Raw genomic sequence first — 15,989 nt, 5'->3', positions numbered from 1 at the left:
TGTTTGACTTGAAGCATGAGGGAGTCGGACGTTGAAATCAATTAATTTTACTTGAAATAAATGTGGATTTGTGATAATAGAACTTATTCAAATATTAATGGTTGCTCTTAATCGACTTTGAGGTTACACACTTTACGGGACAGCGATATAAAGCGGTTGACGACGTCGGCTTGAGTTTTTGAGTATTCCGATGAATGCGCGAAAATATTAGTTCCGTTCTAAGAAAGATAACTCTAAAGCCGATTAATGGTTAAACATGATTAAAATATGCGGTTTTCTTTAAATGTTCGCTTGAAAATCTGCAAAATTGATTAGCACTCCGTCTCAACGTGTTTTCTGATTTTGTCAAGGCAAAAACTGAAAATTTTCATTTAAAACTCATTTCCTTTGGAGAGGTGTGTTCTCAACTAAAACATCTTAATATTAATAAATCCGCAGGTTTAGATGGAATAGGTCCCAAATTTTTAAAGTTAAGTGCAGAAATAATATCCCCATCATTAACTTTTTTAATAAACAAAAGTATAACTTCAAATCGTTTTCCGCAAAAATTAAAACTTGCAAGAGTAACTGCTATACATAAAGGAGGACCAAGAGATATTCCCTCAAATTATCGTCCAATTTCTATTTTGAATACCATATCTAAAATTTTCGAAAGACATGTATGTACACAGTTATATGAATTCCTTAACAATAAAAAATTGTTACATATCGCCCAGTCAGGTTTCAGACAAGGTCATTCCTGCCAAACCGCGCTAACTAAACTAATTGACGAATGGTTAAAATATTTAGATAATGGAGAAATAGTTGGTACAGTGTTTTTAGATTTCAGTAAGGCTTTTGACCTTATTAACCATGCCATACTTCTAGAAAAGTTAAAATTTTATCATATCGGAAAACATATAATAGATTGGATAAAATCATATTTGTCTGACAGACAACAAGAAGTCCAATACGCTAACATTAAATCTGATAAATCGTTTGTAAAGTATGGAGTGCCTCAAGGTTCTATTTTAGGTCCGCTGTTATTTTTAATATATATAAATGATTTACCACTTCATGTTAAACAATCCAATATGGATTTATATGCTGATGATTCAACATTGCATTTTCATGATAAAAACATTGAAAAAATAAACAGCATATTGCAAAATGATTTAAATGCTATACAATCTTGGTGTAACAATAACAGTATGAAAATCAATGCACAAAAAACTAAGTGTATGAAATTGGGTTCAAAACAAAAACTTAAACAACTATCAGAATTATGTATTACCGTCAACGAAACATGTATTGAGAATGTCCATTCTTTCAAATTACTTGGAATAGACATTGATGAAAATTTAAGCTGGGAAGATCATGTTGATCGTATATGTAAAATTATCTCATCTAAAGTATCACTTTTATATAAAATTAAAGTATATTTGCCAATACACACAAGGCAACTATTTTATAATGCATATATTCTACCATATATAGACTATTGTAGTTCAGTTTGGGGAAATTTATTACAAAAAGATTCAGATAGAATCATAAAACTTCAAAAAAGAGTAGCAAGAATTATACTGGAATGCGATATTTCTATTCCATCTAATTTCATGTTTTCTTCTTTAAAATGGCTATCTTTTACCAAAAGAATAAAATACCAACAATCAATTCTAATGTATAAAATTGTAAATGGGCTAACACCTGATTACTTAGCAATACTAAATATTGATGATGTGCAACGCCACAACTTACCATCTGTCTCTAATAATGATCTTTTTGTTCCAAGACCAAACACAAATTTTTATAAAAAATCTTTTCATTATTCTGCAACCAAAGTATGGAATAATTTACCACTCGAAATAAAGAAATGTCCTAATGTGGAATTATTCAAGAAACATAGTTATAATCATTTTCTTGAAAATTATATGCAAGTCAACTAATTTGTTTTCCTCTAACAAAACTATATCAAATATTGTCATTTATTACCCTTTGTATATTTCAATGATTGAATTGTGTATATACTAGTAATTTATATTGTAAATTAATGTATGAATGTATGAATGTTAACTGTATGCATGTATTTTGTTTGAGGGCCTCAATGAAAATTAGACTATTTCTAATTGAGTTACCCTCTTTAGATAAAGAATTTATTATTATTATTATTATTATTATTTTAAAGATATTGAGTCAATTCAGCATAAGCCTAAGGTTTAAACCAGACGATTATATAAGTGGATACACACTTTTTGAAATAAATTTGTACCAAATTGCAATCTTTGGTGTCAGTTTAAAAAACAGGAATTCATGCTAACTGAAATTTGCCGATAAACACTTATGAAAATCTCATCGGCTCTCCATAAGTTAATAGACATGAAAGTCATATATTGGTAATCTTTCTTTAGAAACAAATGATGCGTGACACATTCAACCCAACAATAGTTTGAGTCGGTAATGTATCAAGCTTCAATTCACTGTTTTTATGCGTTTCCCTCAGTTTTAGTTTGTTACCCCGTTTTTGTTTTTTGTCCATGGATTTATGAGTTTGAACATCGGTATACCAGAGACATATATACACATATGTCTCTGGGTATACTACTGTTGCCTTTATTTAACCTTTGTCTTTGCTTATTAGCTTGTTTGTTTTTATTCTTTGACGCTTATTAGCTTGTTTGTTTTTATTCTTTGACGCTTATTAGCTTGTTTGTTTTTATTCTTTGACGCTTATTAGCTTGTTTGTTTTTATTCTTTGACGCTTATTAGTTTGTTTGTTTTTATTCTTTGACGCTTATTAGTTTGTTTGTTTTTATTCTTTGACGCTTATTAGCTTGTTTGTTTTTATTCTTTGACGCTTATTAGCTTGTTTGTTTTTATTCTTTGACGCTTATTAGTTTGTTTGTTTTTATTCTTTGACGCTCATTAGCTTGTTTGTTTTTATTCTTTGACGTTCATTAGTTTGTTTATTTTTATTCTTTGAGGCTTATTAGTTTGTTTGTTTTTATTCTTTGACGCTTATTAGCTTGTTTGTTTTTATTCTTTGACGCTTATTAGCTTGTTTGTTTTTATTCTTTGACGCTTATTAGTTTGTTTGTTTTTATTCTTTGACGTTCATTAGTTTGTTTATTTTTATTCTTTGAGGCTTATTAGTTTGTTTGTTTTTATTCTTGGACGCTTATTAGTTTGTTTGTTTTTATTCTTTGACGCTTATTAGTTTGTTTGTTTTTATTCTTGGACGCTTATTAGTTTGTTTGTTTTTATTCTTTGACGCTTATTAGTTTGTTTGTTTTTATTCTTTGACGCTTATTAGTTTGTTTGTTTTTATTCTTTGACGCTTATTAGTTTGTTTGTTTTTATTCTTTGACGCTTATTAGTTTGTTTGTTTTTATTCTTTGACGCTTATTAGTTTGTTTGTTTTTATTCTTTGACGCTTATTAGCTTGTTTGTTTTTATTCTTTGACGCTTATTAGCTTGTTTGTTTTTATTCTTTGACGCTTATTAGTTTGTTTGTTTTTATTCTTTGACGCTTATTAGCTTGTTTGTTTTTATTCTTGGACGCTTATTAGTTTGTTTGTTTTTATTCTTGGACGCTTATTAGTTTGTTTGTTTTTATTCTTTGACGCTTATTAGTTTTTTTGCTTTTATTCTTTGACGTTTATTAGCTTGTTTGTTTTTATTCTTTGACGAGCTGTTTGATGCTAGTTGGTGCAGTTTGTTGTGGTGCATTAAATTAAGGATGGTATGCTTACCAACGAGACAACTATCCGATAAAGTGTAAATAAAGCGGATGTAAGCAATCATACGGCCTTAAACAACGAGAAAACCCGATATCTTTCTTTGTTTCTTACTGTTTGAGTTACAGTTTATATGATGGCCTCATAACCCCCAAAGTTAGATATTTTCCATAAAACACCTACGAAGATACAAAATTTGCATATTCTAGTTCTGATCCAGATGAACCAATGAAATAACTAGGAATAAAAATGTATTTGGTGTTTAAAATCTTATTCAGTTTTCAGTCCAAGTAATGCAATTTATAAACAAAATGACACCGAGTCATTATTTTAGAAAATGTTGTTGAAATGGGGACGTAAGTTGTATCATTGTATTAGTTCTGGACGTCATTCGTTTTGATCTTCAAGTTTAGTTACAGTCGCGTCAGTGGCGGATCGGGGGGGGGGGGTTCCGGGGGTGCGCACCCCCCCTTTATTTTTGCCGATCAATGCATTTGTATCGGGACATATGTTTTGCACCCCCCCCCCCTTTGCCCTGTTTGCCCTGGGTTAGCACCCCCCCCCTTTCGAAAATTCCTGCATCCGCCCCTGCGCGTCCAGTCGTAATAGGAACGGTTAAATATGAAGCATGTCGTACCTTTTTGCTAAATACTTAGACTTATGCAGAGACATATAAACAAATTCATTGACTTATGATAAGAGTCATAACCGTGTACACAGTTGTGAAATCATTGATTCTTGTAAATCTATTTACTCTTTCAGTAAGAAACATAATTCAAATGTTTAATTTATTTCCTGTTTCGATTAAAATTCTGTGCAACACGATCGTGTTCTTCATCCAAATTCATGACGTTACTATCTTTATTCTAAATCAACAGATTATAAGTTCTTTGGGTTTGCTTTCAGAGTCTTCGAGCATTCGTGATACTGTATCAATTGATATTGCATTAGTTGTTCCTATGGCGTGTGTCATGCCTTTATTAAACAATCAAGATCAAGTGTCTTTTTGAGCTTATTTTTATTATATATACCTCATCTTATGTTTATCTTTGTCGTTATATTGTACATGTATGATAAATAATGTGAAGGATTGGGTATCCATATGTGATTAGTTCTGTCCCAAACAATTAAGGAACCTCGTAAATGGCTGTGATTTTAAATGTTTCTCTTTTAAGTCATCGATTTGATACATACTTTTAAAATCTTTGTAGTATGTATTTACGTCTTGTCTAGTCTTGTCACAGATTTAAAGCTTGTGAAATGGTAAAGACACTGCTCTTTTGTTGAAGACTTATGGAAATAACGTATGCACTCTCAATGATGTATACATATATATTCAAATATCTCTAATAATTTCTCTTATTTTTATATTTTGATTTGTTGTCTTACTGGACTTTTATGCTACATTAGTTATTCATTTTTACAATAGTATGGTTAAAACAAGACTACAATGTAACTGATTTATTCTTTTTGTTATGATGCTATGTCTTTGCTCTTGTCATTTCCTCTTTCCCTAATACGCTATTTATCGTCGCTCCCATTTTGAAACTTCCGCATACAAAAGAAATATAGACATAAACTTGGACTTTTCCGTAAGAATATATTTCTTAAAATAATTTAGCACGAAAGAAAAAAATTGGGATAAAAATAATGGTATGTTTAGAATGAAAAGTTAGGAGATATACTCACCACATCTACATTGAAGTAATTCCAACTAAACACCCACGCATAAACTTTAAACTTAAATTTACCTTACTTGCATATCATACCCACAAACAATCAGAAAATATTTTTGTTAAATCTTCTTCACAATGTAACATTTGACAACAATTTTATCTTATTTAAACAACAACCACCCCTTTGTTGAAGAAAAATGCGTAAGTGCATATACCGTTACGCAGCAATTTAGACAGCATTACCTTAGTTGACCCCTTATTTATCACAAATAGAACAGATTAAAAGGTTGGAAAAGTTCGATGCATATTCAGAATGTAAATAACAGGCAATATTCAATGAAAAATGTGTCATTAAAAGAGAAAAAAGTGAAAAAAATAAAGCATGCTTACCCCTTGAGAACGTTTAAGCTACCGGCAATCAGTTCTGCTAGTTTGATTATAGTGATAATAATCGAAAATGCTTAGTTCAAAGTCGTTAGACTGTTAATAAATTCACCTGTTAAATTTTAAAATATATTAAAAAGGCTCTATAAAAATGTAGATTAAATAATAAATGAAGTGGATTAAAATTGCAAAACAAACAAACACTGACTCACTGACCTTATCACATAAGTCAACAATATTTGGCTGTGTCAACACCAAGTGTCAGGTCTTGCATATGTAACTATAAAATATGAACGTCTTTTAAATTGTTTACGATCCGTAATGGGCATACAAATGTAATATTTTATGGTTTGTTGCAGAATAATAAACAATCGTGCATGTTCATTCGTGAGTCTGCCCTCCGTTACGTAATACTGGGTAGAAATAATTCAATGTTATATCATATCCCTTACACTCAGATACACAGATTATGTCTTTCGTTTTATATAGCTTCACTGAATCTATTGAATTGATAAGGGGTACATTTCATTTCATTTGAAACATATGAACACTACAACCACGCTAAGTAAAAATCCTAGGTTAGTCCAACTAAAAGATCCTTAAGGCGTTCTAAATTTCTGATTGTCAGAGAGATTGAAATGTATCGATAGAGAGTGTTCACAGATAAGAGCAAGTTATGGATATGAAAATGGACAATAGTGAAAGGTATTTCATATTTCCCTAGGTTGTAACTTTACAGCACATCATGAATCTCAGATCACAATTTTATGAATTTTAAAAAACAACTTGACTTGAATACGTTATTAATATTTATAATAGATGCAAATTACCGAGTTTTGGTTTTTAAACTTTACTTATAAATGCCACAATTCCTCAGAAGTTGAAAATATTACAGTTTATGTCTGTTATAAGAAAGATAACTCCAAAGCCAAAGTCCGGCTTATTAAGGACGAATACTTGTCAGTCTATGGAAGAAGCGATTCGATAAAAACTTTTCTTATATCAACGAGCGATATTGTCTTATATCAACGAGTTGCATTGTGGGAAATTTCAGACGAATGTTAGCATTTGTACGAAGAAAGGCAGATTTATCGGCATAAAGTAATTACTCTTTTCTTAAAACAGGGCGACATATAACACGACATACGTCTGGTGTATAATTTCCATGAACTATTTTATGTAATAACAAGCAAGGTGAATTTAAACGAGAAAATTGAATTGTTAAATAAATGAAACATAAATGCACGATTTATCATTTGTAGGTGTACACATTCTATAAATATCATGTAGCAAATTCAGTGGAATGCAATTGAGATGAATTCAATTGTTTGCTTAGCCAAAATCACCTATAAGTCAAAGATACTGCTATATATTTTATCATATCAATGCCATATTTGTCTTATATCATAGCGATGATTTTTAATATCAAAAATTTATGAATGCGATACTTTTCTAATATAACTGCTATAGTTTTCTAATATAAAATGAATACGATGACATGTCACAATGCATGTCAAGAAAACTGCAAACATAATTCACAAACTTACCACGTCCACTTGTATTTTTGTCCATCTGATGAGTTAAGCCTTTTTCAACCGATTTTTATAGTTCGTTCTTATGTTGTACTGTTATACCACTGTCCCAGGTTAGGGGGAGGGTTGGGATCCCGCTAACATGTTTAACCCCGCCACATAATTTATGTATGTGCCTGTCCCAAGTCAGGAGCCTGTAAATCAGTGGTTGTCGTTTGTTTATGTGTTACATATTTGTTTTTCGTTCATTTTTTTACATAAATAAGGCCGTTAGTTTTCTCGTTTGAATTGTTTTACATTGTCTTATCGGGGCCTTTTATAGCTGATTATACGGTATGGGCTTTGCTCATTGTTGAAGGCCGTACGGTGACCTATAGTTGTTAATGTCTGTGTCAGTTTGGTCTTTTGTAGATAGTTGTCTCATTGGCAATCATACCACATCTTCTTTTTTATATTAGATCATGACCGGTTTAATGTTTTAGGATCAATATCACTAAAATTTCGTAACTGTAACAAAATTAACGCTTACATAAACTTATCATTTCGAAAATGTTGCTTGACCCTGTTGATAGTTGAAAGTATTAACAACCTGTTCAGTCTGTTGTTATCAATCACACATGGTTTAACCGACTAATTATATTTGAAGTGGTGATGCAATGGCGGAATTTAAATGTGGTTGCAAATAGTCTACCGACTTATTAGATTCTAATATACTGGTCACACTGCTATAGCCTATCCACCTTGGTTATATCGAAATTGACAAAAATAGCATTATTTAAAAGAAACATTCATTCAAACAATCCAATCCAAAACAGCTCCAAATTACAATGAATATTCAAATGGTAAAATAAATAATCCAAACAAAAAAATTTGAGAAGGAAAACAGTTCTTTTTTTTATATCAAAGACTTTTCCCGTTGGTAAATCGAAATCTCTATGAACATAATCAGCTTGCCGCGTGGACGCTATTTTACATCGCGATGACCGTGAGGGTATTCCGATGTATTGTTGCCGCAGAGATTTGACTTTCGTTTTTGACTAGTAATCGATCGTATAAATACGCGAACATTTCTTAGTACAAAATAACAATCCGTATCGCTTGTTATAAATTCATTTCTTCAATGAGTATTAAAAAAATGTTAAGAATACAAATAAAAAAGATGTAAATGTCTTTTGACGTTAGAAATGTGTATATATCTTTTCTATATTTATAAATTTAGATCGTTCAGTTTGAGGACTGGAAAATAGTTATTTATAAGGGGACATTTTTAAAGATATAAGAAGATGGTGCATGAGTTCGAATGAGACAACTTTCCATCAAAGAAATAATTATTTAAAGTAAATCACAATCTAATTAAAATATTGATCTCTGATTACGTTATACACAATCTAATTAAAATATTGATCTCTGATTACGTTATACTGTAGTATAACGTAATCAGAGATCAATATTTTAATTAGATTGAGTAAATCATTATAGATCAAAGTAGGGCCTTAAACACGGAGCCTTGGCTCACAGCGAACACCACGCTATATGGGAACACAAACATTACTTGTGTTAAACAATTCAAACAGGAAAACCAACGGTCTAATTTGTATAAAAAAATGAGATTCAAAAGTACTGGTCAGATTTTGTCGAATCAATCTGAACGAGGACAATATGATTCATCTTTGTCACAAGTTAGTTTCATTGTTATCAATAAAGAAAGTCTTCCATGCGTTCATTGCGAGAATATCGGATATATATTATTTCGGTGCGTTCATTTTAAAATTTGCTAAATGTTATATATGTGAACAATCATTTTGATACTTAGCCTTTTGATTACGACATTGTTTATTAAACCCTTATTTGATTAGCTTTGCTTCCAAAACCAATTTAGAAAGTAAGATGTTATCAAAAACAATTTGAATTTAAGCAATGGTCTTAAAACTGCTTATTTACATACAATACTACTAAGAAGTAAAATCACAAAAATACTGAACTCCGAGGAAAATTCAAAACAGAAAGTTCCTTATCAAATATTAAAATCAAATGATAAGACAAACCAAACGAATGGATAACAACTGTCATATTTCTGACTCGGTACTGGCATTTTCAAATTTTGAAAATGGTGGATTGAACCTGGTTTTATAGCGCTTTTAATACTAATAATAATAAGTACTGATATTGATATAACAAAAACACTGCTTTGATATTTTAAAAGTATCGCATTGATATAAGAACTAATAGCATTTGTTTATTTATGTATATAAGAAAAACACAGCACTTCAAATTTTACACGGACATAAACTTGAGCTTCTAACTAACTTCTGAATGTATATTTAGATTCAATTGTTGTTTATATTTGTACAATAAGGTTTAAAGTTAGTATTTTCAACATTTTCCTCATGGAATGTCTGCATATTTACAATTGACATTAGACAATATCGCTATGTGATATAAGAAAAGTTTTTATCGATACGCTTCTTCCATAGACTGCTTGTTATGAGCCCTGCTTTGTACAAGACCGGTACGCTGAGTCGGATTTTTAATATGCAAGCTCACAAAGTAGAAGTCCTCAGGAATAACTTGTTTATAAGCACATACACATTCAAAGCAAAGCAATCTGATTCTCAAATTATAAAAGATTTTGTTCATCAGTAGAAGCACTTCGATCTTTGTTTAAAAGAAGGCATCTATCCTGCGAATTGGAGGTCAACTATTGATTTATATAGATTTTTTGTTAAATAATCGCTTTAAAATCTGCAAACAGTGCATGGTTCCTTCCTTTTCACATTTATAACTCATCCGCGGGTTAACGGGTCTTGTCCAGGTACCGATATGGAATCAATTGAGCATAAAGTTTGAGTCAGACGACTACTAGTGGATACACATTGTTTAAAAACAATGTTACGGTTTGTTGTCAGTTTTGAAACAGCACCAGGATCCATGCTTACTGGAATTTGCTTTTATACATGTATCTTCTCCAGAAAAGACATTCGCTACAAGATATGATTTTTTTTAATCAAACCGAATGAAATGAAAAAAAGGGAAATGACAATTCGCTTTCAGTAGCTAGTTTGTTTTAATTTTGTCAAAACAAGCTAAGAAACATCGCTGATGAATTATTCACTTGCAAGTGAATAATTCGACCTTATTGAAGCCATATTCATGTGACCCAGTGGCGGATCCAGAACTTTCTTTTCTCAAGGAGGGGGCGCTGACTGACCTAAGGTCACATAGGCGATCCAAGGAGCCCGGGGGGGGGGGGGGGGTGAGTTACCACTACGCATCCCAACAAAGCAACAAAGTGAAACAAGGTTTAACCATTTGGTGGGTTACACTAATGACTGGACCGAATGACAGGACCGAATGACAGGACCAAATGAAAAATGCTAATAACTTTTTCATTTCTCAAGGGATTGATCTCAAATTTGAAATATAATAAGATTTTATCATTTGATAAATAGATTTAAGAAAAAAAATTAAAAAAATTTGTAAGAAACTTTAGAAAACGTGACCTGACCAACTCTGATAATGACAGGACCAACATCGAGAATGACACGACCAAACACAAATGTTAATAACTTTTTTATTTTTCAAAGGAATTACCTCAGATTTGAAATATGAATTGATATGTCATATTTTGAAACCAAAATGTTATAAAAAATATAGACTTATTTTCAAAAACTTTCGAAAACGTGACATGACCATCGCTGATTGACATGACCAACCTCGACAATGACAGGACCAGATGAAATTGCTAATTTCTCTTTTATTTCTCATAATATTTTTCTGAGATTTGAAATATAATAAGATTTCATCATTTGATAAATAGATTTAAGAAAAAAAATTAAAAAAAATTGTAAGAAACTTTAGAAAATGTGACATGACCAACTCTGATAATGACAGGACCAACTTTGACAATGACAGGACCAAATACAAATGCTAATAAAACTTTTTTATTTTTCAAAAGAATTATCTCAGAATTTAAAACATAAAATGATATGTCATGTTTTGAAACCTAAATGTTATGAAAAATATAAATTTGTTTTAAAAACTTTCAAAAACGTGACATACCATTGCTGACTGACATGACCAACCTCAACAATGACCGGAACAAATGAAATTGCTAATTACTCTTTTATTTCTCAAAAGATTTCTCTGAAATTTAAAATATGTGAATTAATATTATTCCATTTTATACATAAATATAAGAAAAAGGTATGAAAAGCTTGCTGTAATGTGACCTGGTCAATGCTGTCAATGACAGGACAATCCTAGACAATTAATGACAGGACCAAAAAAAAATGCTAATTATGCATGACATTTGTCAGAATATTCCTCTCAAATTTGAAATATTAATGACAATTTAGACCATTTCACACATCATATATAAGAAAAATAAATATAGAAATAAAGCATTGAAAGCTTGCGGTTGTGTGACCTGACCAACATCGGCTATGATCTGGCCGATGAAAAATCATAATTTCTTTCCGACTTATTTTACTGAAATTGTTCAATTCTGATCCATAATTAGTAAATTCAGGAAAAATATTTTTTGGTGGTTAAAATCTTGACCTAGCTACTAAACGTATGTTGGCGGACAGAGGGTCACAGGACAAAAAGACACGAATGATCAGTATATTTAAGAAAGAGATCTTGAAATATTTATATATGCTATTACATATAATCTAGTTCATTATAAACTATAGATAAATTAAGATTTATTGAATTATCATCCTAATTCTTGTCATCATGAAGCCCGATTTAAGCCGCTTTGGAAAGGTATCAAACATTTTAAAGTAGTTCGTGAAAATGTTTGATTCAGTATATTTTATGAAAATATTTAAAACTACCAAGAAATCGTGCATGCAAGGGTCGGGCAAACTTCAAGAAATGTTTATTTGTTTATTTTGAGGGGGACTATAAGTTGAAGATATACCCTGCATATACTCAAGCATACATGGAAATAATTATTTACGGTTCTGAAACTGTTAATAAAACAACGACATGAACTATTATGTGATTTCAATTACTGTCATCACAATCTTTATTGGATTTATCAACTTATTTATGGCTTATGTCACACCTTTTGTTTTTTTACCTTTTAATTGTTTTCTGACGTGTCAGATTATGACCATTAATTAATATACAAAATATTCTGAATGAATGATCTTTATTCCCATAAACCAAATACATAGTTACAGAGAAGATATTACTATGATGTATATAACATATATAAGATATAGCTTGTGTGAAAAATCAATTAATATGATAAATATTTACTCAAAAGAATAATCATGAAATATATAGTTGTACTAACTTGGAGGATAGACTTTCACAGAAATAGATTTAATAAATCTACTAAGTTTCACAAGCTCTAGGTCATATTACAGCAAGCTTTTAATATTTTTTTTCTATTTTATTCCTATCTTCATGTATTAAATATAATTTTATCTCAAATTTCAGAAAAATATTTTGTAAGAAATAAAAAGTTATTAGCAATTTCATGTGGTCCTGTCTGTCAGCGATGGTCATGTCACGTTTGAACTTAAGAAAGTGTTTGAAAAAAAACCTATATTTTTATAACAGAATGTTTCAATATATTACATATCATTTTATATTTCAAATCTGAGAGAATTTCTTTGAAAAATAAAAAAAAGTTATTAACATTTTTATTTGGTTCTGTCATTATCAGAGTTGGTCATGTCACATTTTCTAAAGTTTCTTACAATTATTTTTTTTCTTAGATCTTTTATTACATGTAATATAATTTCAGGAAATATTTTGAGGAATAAAAGAGAAATTAGCAATTTCATCTGGTCCTGTCATTGTTGAGGTTGGTCATGTCAGTCAGCGATGGTCATGTCATGTTTTCGAAAGTTTTTGAAAATAAATCTATATTTTTGGTTTCAAAATATGACATTTCATTTTATATTTCAAATCTGAAGTAATTCCTTTGAACAATAAAAAAGTTATTAGCATTTGTATTTGGTCCTGTCATTCTCGATGTTGGTCCTGTCATTATCAGAGTTGGTCATGTCACGTTTTCTAAAGTTTTGTACACATTTTTTAATTTTTTTTTCTTAAATCTATTTATCAAATGATAAAATCTTATTATATTTCAAATTTCAGAAAAATATTATGAGAAATAAAAGAGAAATTAGCAATTTCATCTGGTCCTGTCATTGTCGAGGTTGGTCATGTCAATCAGCGATGGTCATGTCACGTTTTCGAAAGTTTTTGAAAATAAGTCTATATTTTTTATAACATTTTGGTTTCAAAATATGACATATCAATTCATATTTCAAATCTGAAGTAATTCCTTTGAAAAATAAAAAAGTTATTAGCATTTGTATTTGGTCCTGTCATTCTCGATGTCGGTCCTGTCATTGTCAGAGTTGGTCATGTCACGTTTTCTAAAGTTTTTTACAAATTTTTTTAATTTTTTTTCTCAAATCTATTTATCAAATGATAAAATCTTATTATATTTCAAATTTGAGATCAATCCCTTGAGAAATGAAAAAGTTATTAGCATTTTTCATTTGGTCCTGTCATTCGGTCCTGTCATTCGGTCCAGTCATTAGTGTAACCCCCCCCCCCCATTTGGTTGATTGATTTGATTCACACAAACTCAAACTGATACAGGTTAATACTATGATTAAGATTTGTATAAAATCTGTAATATGAAATAAATCAGACATAAAACTAAAATACTAGTACACACAAAATGCTGATACATAATATTGAGTGCATGCATCGCTGATTGTTTATTTTATACTTTTATCATTCACTGAATATACGTTTTAAAATAGTTTGCTTGATTCCCTTCTACGGAAGCGTATTAGCGCCACACATTTTTTTTTTTATTTTTCTTCCTATGTTTGCGTTATAACGCAAACCTTTTGCGTTATAACGCAAACATCTTTATTTCAATTATTCATTAAGTTTTGTATATATGTCCGTCTGTCATTCATTTCGGATGTGATTTACTAGTAGATAAAAAAAGAAACATACATACAAGGCCAAATCATTATAATAAATATGCATAGGAATATTGGAATAATTGAAGTGCAATTATACATAAATTAAGACTGATTTGTGCATCAGAAAAGTATATAATTTAACAAGAAAATAGATATAGTATATAGTCATATTAAAATTGAAAGATCAAAAATAATGTCATACAATTGTGAAACCTCCAAGTCAAATAGACAAAATGATCTTTCTGCTTTAAAATGAATTATTAATAAGGAAACATTTTTTTTAAATCTCAGAATATGATCAAGATTCTTTGATAGAAAGTCATTGAATTTTCATTTCAATATAATGAAGTATTTTTAAGATGCTTGGGTAGCAATTTGAATAGAGAGAACATAATTTTATTAATGAAACATCTTCATTCTATACATTTATTGCCAAAGGGTAGCTTGTTTGAATGTAACCTACTTTACACAGTTCTCAAACGAGAGCTTACTTTGGAAGTATATTTATATTCGGTTATAGCTATATTAGCAGGGTTGATTTTTTTCTTAGGTATAACCTCAATTTACTCAATTTTCTTTGTAATATATATACTAGTAGTAACTTGGATATCGTTTTTGGGGACCTTATAGTTTGTTGTTTAGTGTGAGCCAATGCTCCGTGTTGAAGACCGTAATTCGGCCTATGATGGTTTACTTTTACGAATAGTGACTTAGATGGAGAGTTTTCTTATTGGCACTCATACCACATCTTCTTATATTATTATGCTCATTATTAGTCATTGATATGATCTAATTATTCAAGTAGTTTACTTTGCAATTACTACAAAGGTGATAAATTTTATTATATCCAGCCTCCTCCATTAATAACTACTGTTTCCTTTGAATCTTAAATAAGAAATAAGATAAAACAAATGTTTGCGTTATATCGCAAAGGTTTGCGTTATAACGCAAAGGTTTGCGTTATATCGCAAAGGTTTGCGTTATATCGCAAAGGTTTGCGTTGTAACGCAAAGGTTTGCGTTATAACGCAAAGGTTTGCGTTATATCGCAAAGGTTTGCGTTATAACGCAAAGGTTTGCGTTATAACGCAAAGGTTTGCGTTATAACGCAAAAGGTTTGCGTTATAACGCAAAGGTTTGCGTTATAACGCAAAGGTTTGCGTTATATCGCAAAGGTTTGCGTTATAACGCAAATGTTTGCGTTATAACGCAAAGGTTTGCGTTATAACGCAAACATAGGAAGAAAAAAAAAAAAAAAAAAATGTGTGGCGCTAATACGCTTCCGTACCCTTCCCTTCCCATCATGTAGTACGAAAATATAATTTGTACAAAATCACAGCTTGGTAGTTCACAACAATATTTTATAATTTCTATTCATCATCTAGAAATGATAATTACAGCAGCCGGTGCAACGACATAATTCAGCATTCTTCAAATTGTCCGGAGATAGGGTGCTAGTTATTCCGAATTTGTATGAAAAAATTTACATTTTAATTTACAACTATAGATCTTTTAAACGTTTGATAATAGTAAAATTTACATTTATTGAAGGAGAAACAAAATAACATTGAAGCACATGTTCCCAAGAAAAAAAATATACTTTTATTCCCCTGAAAATACTTTCTGAAAGACATGAAATGACAGTTAGCTACAATATTTGGTGAGAAAACCAATTATACGAATAGCAGAAGGAGAGAACTGGCTACGTTGCCCGACA

The 15,989-nt window shown here is 30.5% G+C and overlaps 2 protein-coding genes across 6 annotated transcripts in view; one reads left to right on the top strand and one right to left on the bottom strand.

The window, feature by feature from the left end:
- LOC139500969 (uncharacterized) overlaps positions 1-6,229 on the bottom strand; it is a 159,224-nt gene extending 152,995 nt beyond the window's left edge. Inside the window, exon 1 of one of the 2 annotated variants that reach the window (XM_071289946.1) lies at positions 5,990-6,229. The gene's annotated coding sequence lies outside the window, so the exon portion shown is untranslated. Of the gene's footprint in view, positions 1-5,779 lie in introns of both variants that reach the window. The other variant, XM_071289938.1, reaches the window with a different exon arrangement.
- Positions 1-15,989, top strand: part of LOC139501100 (2-(3-amino-3-carboxypropyl)histidine synthase subunit 2-like) — a 68,777-nt gene that overhangs the window by 30,219 nt on the left and 22,569 nt on the right. The window contains exon 1 of one of the 4 annotated variants that reach the window (XM_071290107.1): positions 6,301-6,478. The exons of 2 other annotated variants lie outside the window; for them this stretch is intronic. The gene's annotated coding sequence lies outside the window, so the exon portion shown is untranslated. Of the gene's footprint in view, positions 1-6,300; positions 6,479-15,810; positions 15,933-15,989 lie in introns of those variants that run through there. One more of the 4 variants, XM_071290090.1, reaches the window with a different exon arrangement.

The sequence above is a fragment of the Mytilus edulis genome, chromosome 1, assembly GCF_963676685.1.
Source record: "Mytilus edulis chromosome 1, xbMytEdul2.2, whole genome shotgun sequence".
NCBI lineage: Eukaryota > Metazoa > Mollusca > Bivalvia > Mytilida > Mytilidae > Mytilus > Mytilus edulis.
Note: the sequence above shows the minus strand (reverse complement) of the source record. Positions and strands in the feature narration are given on the sequence as shown.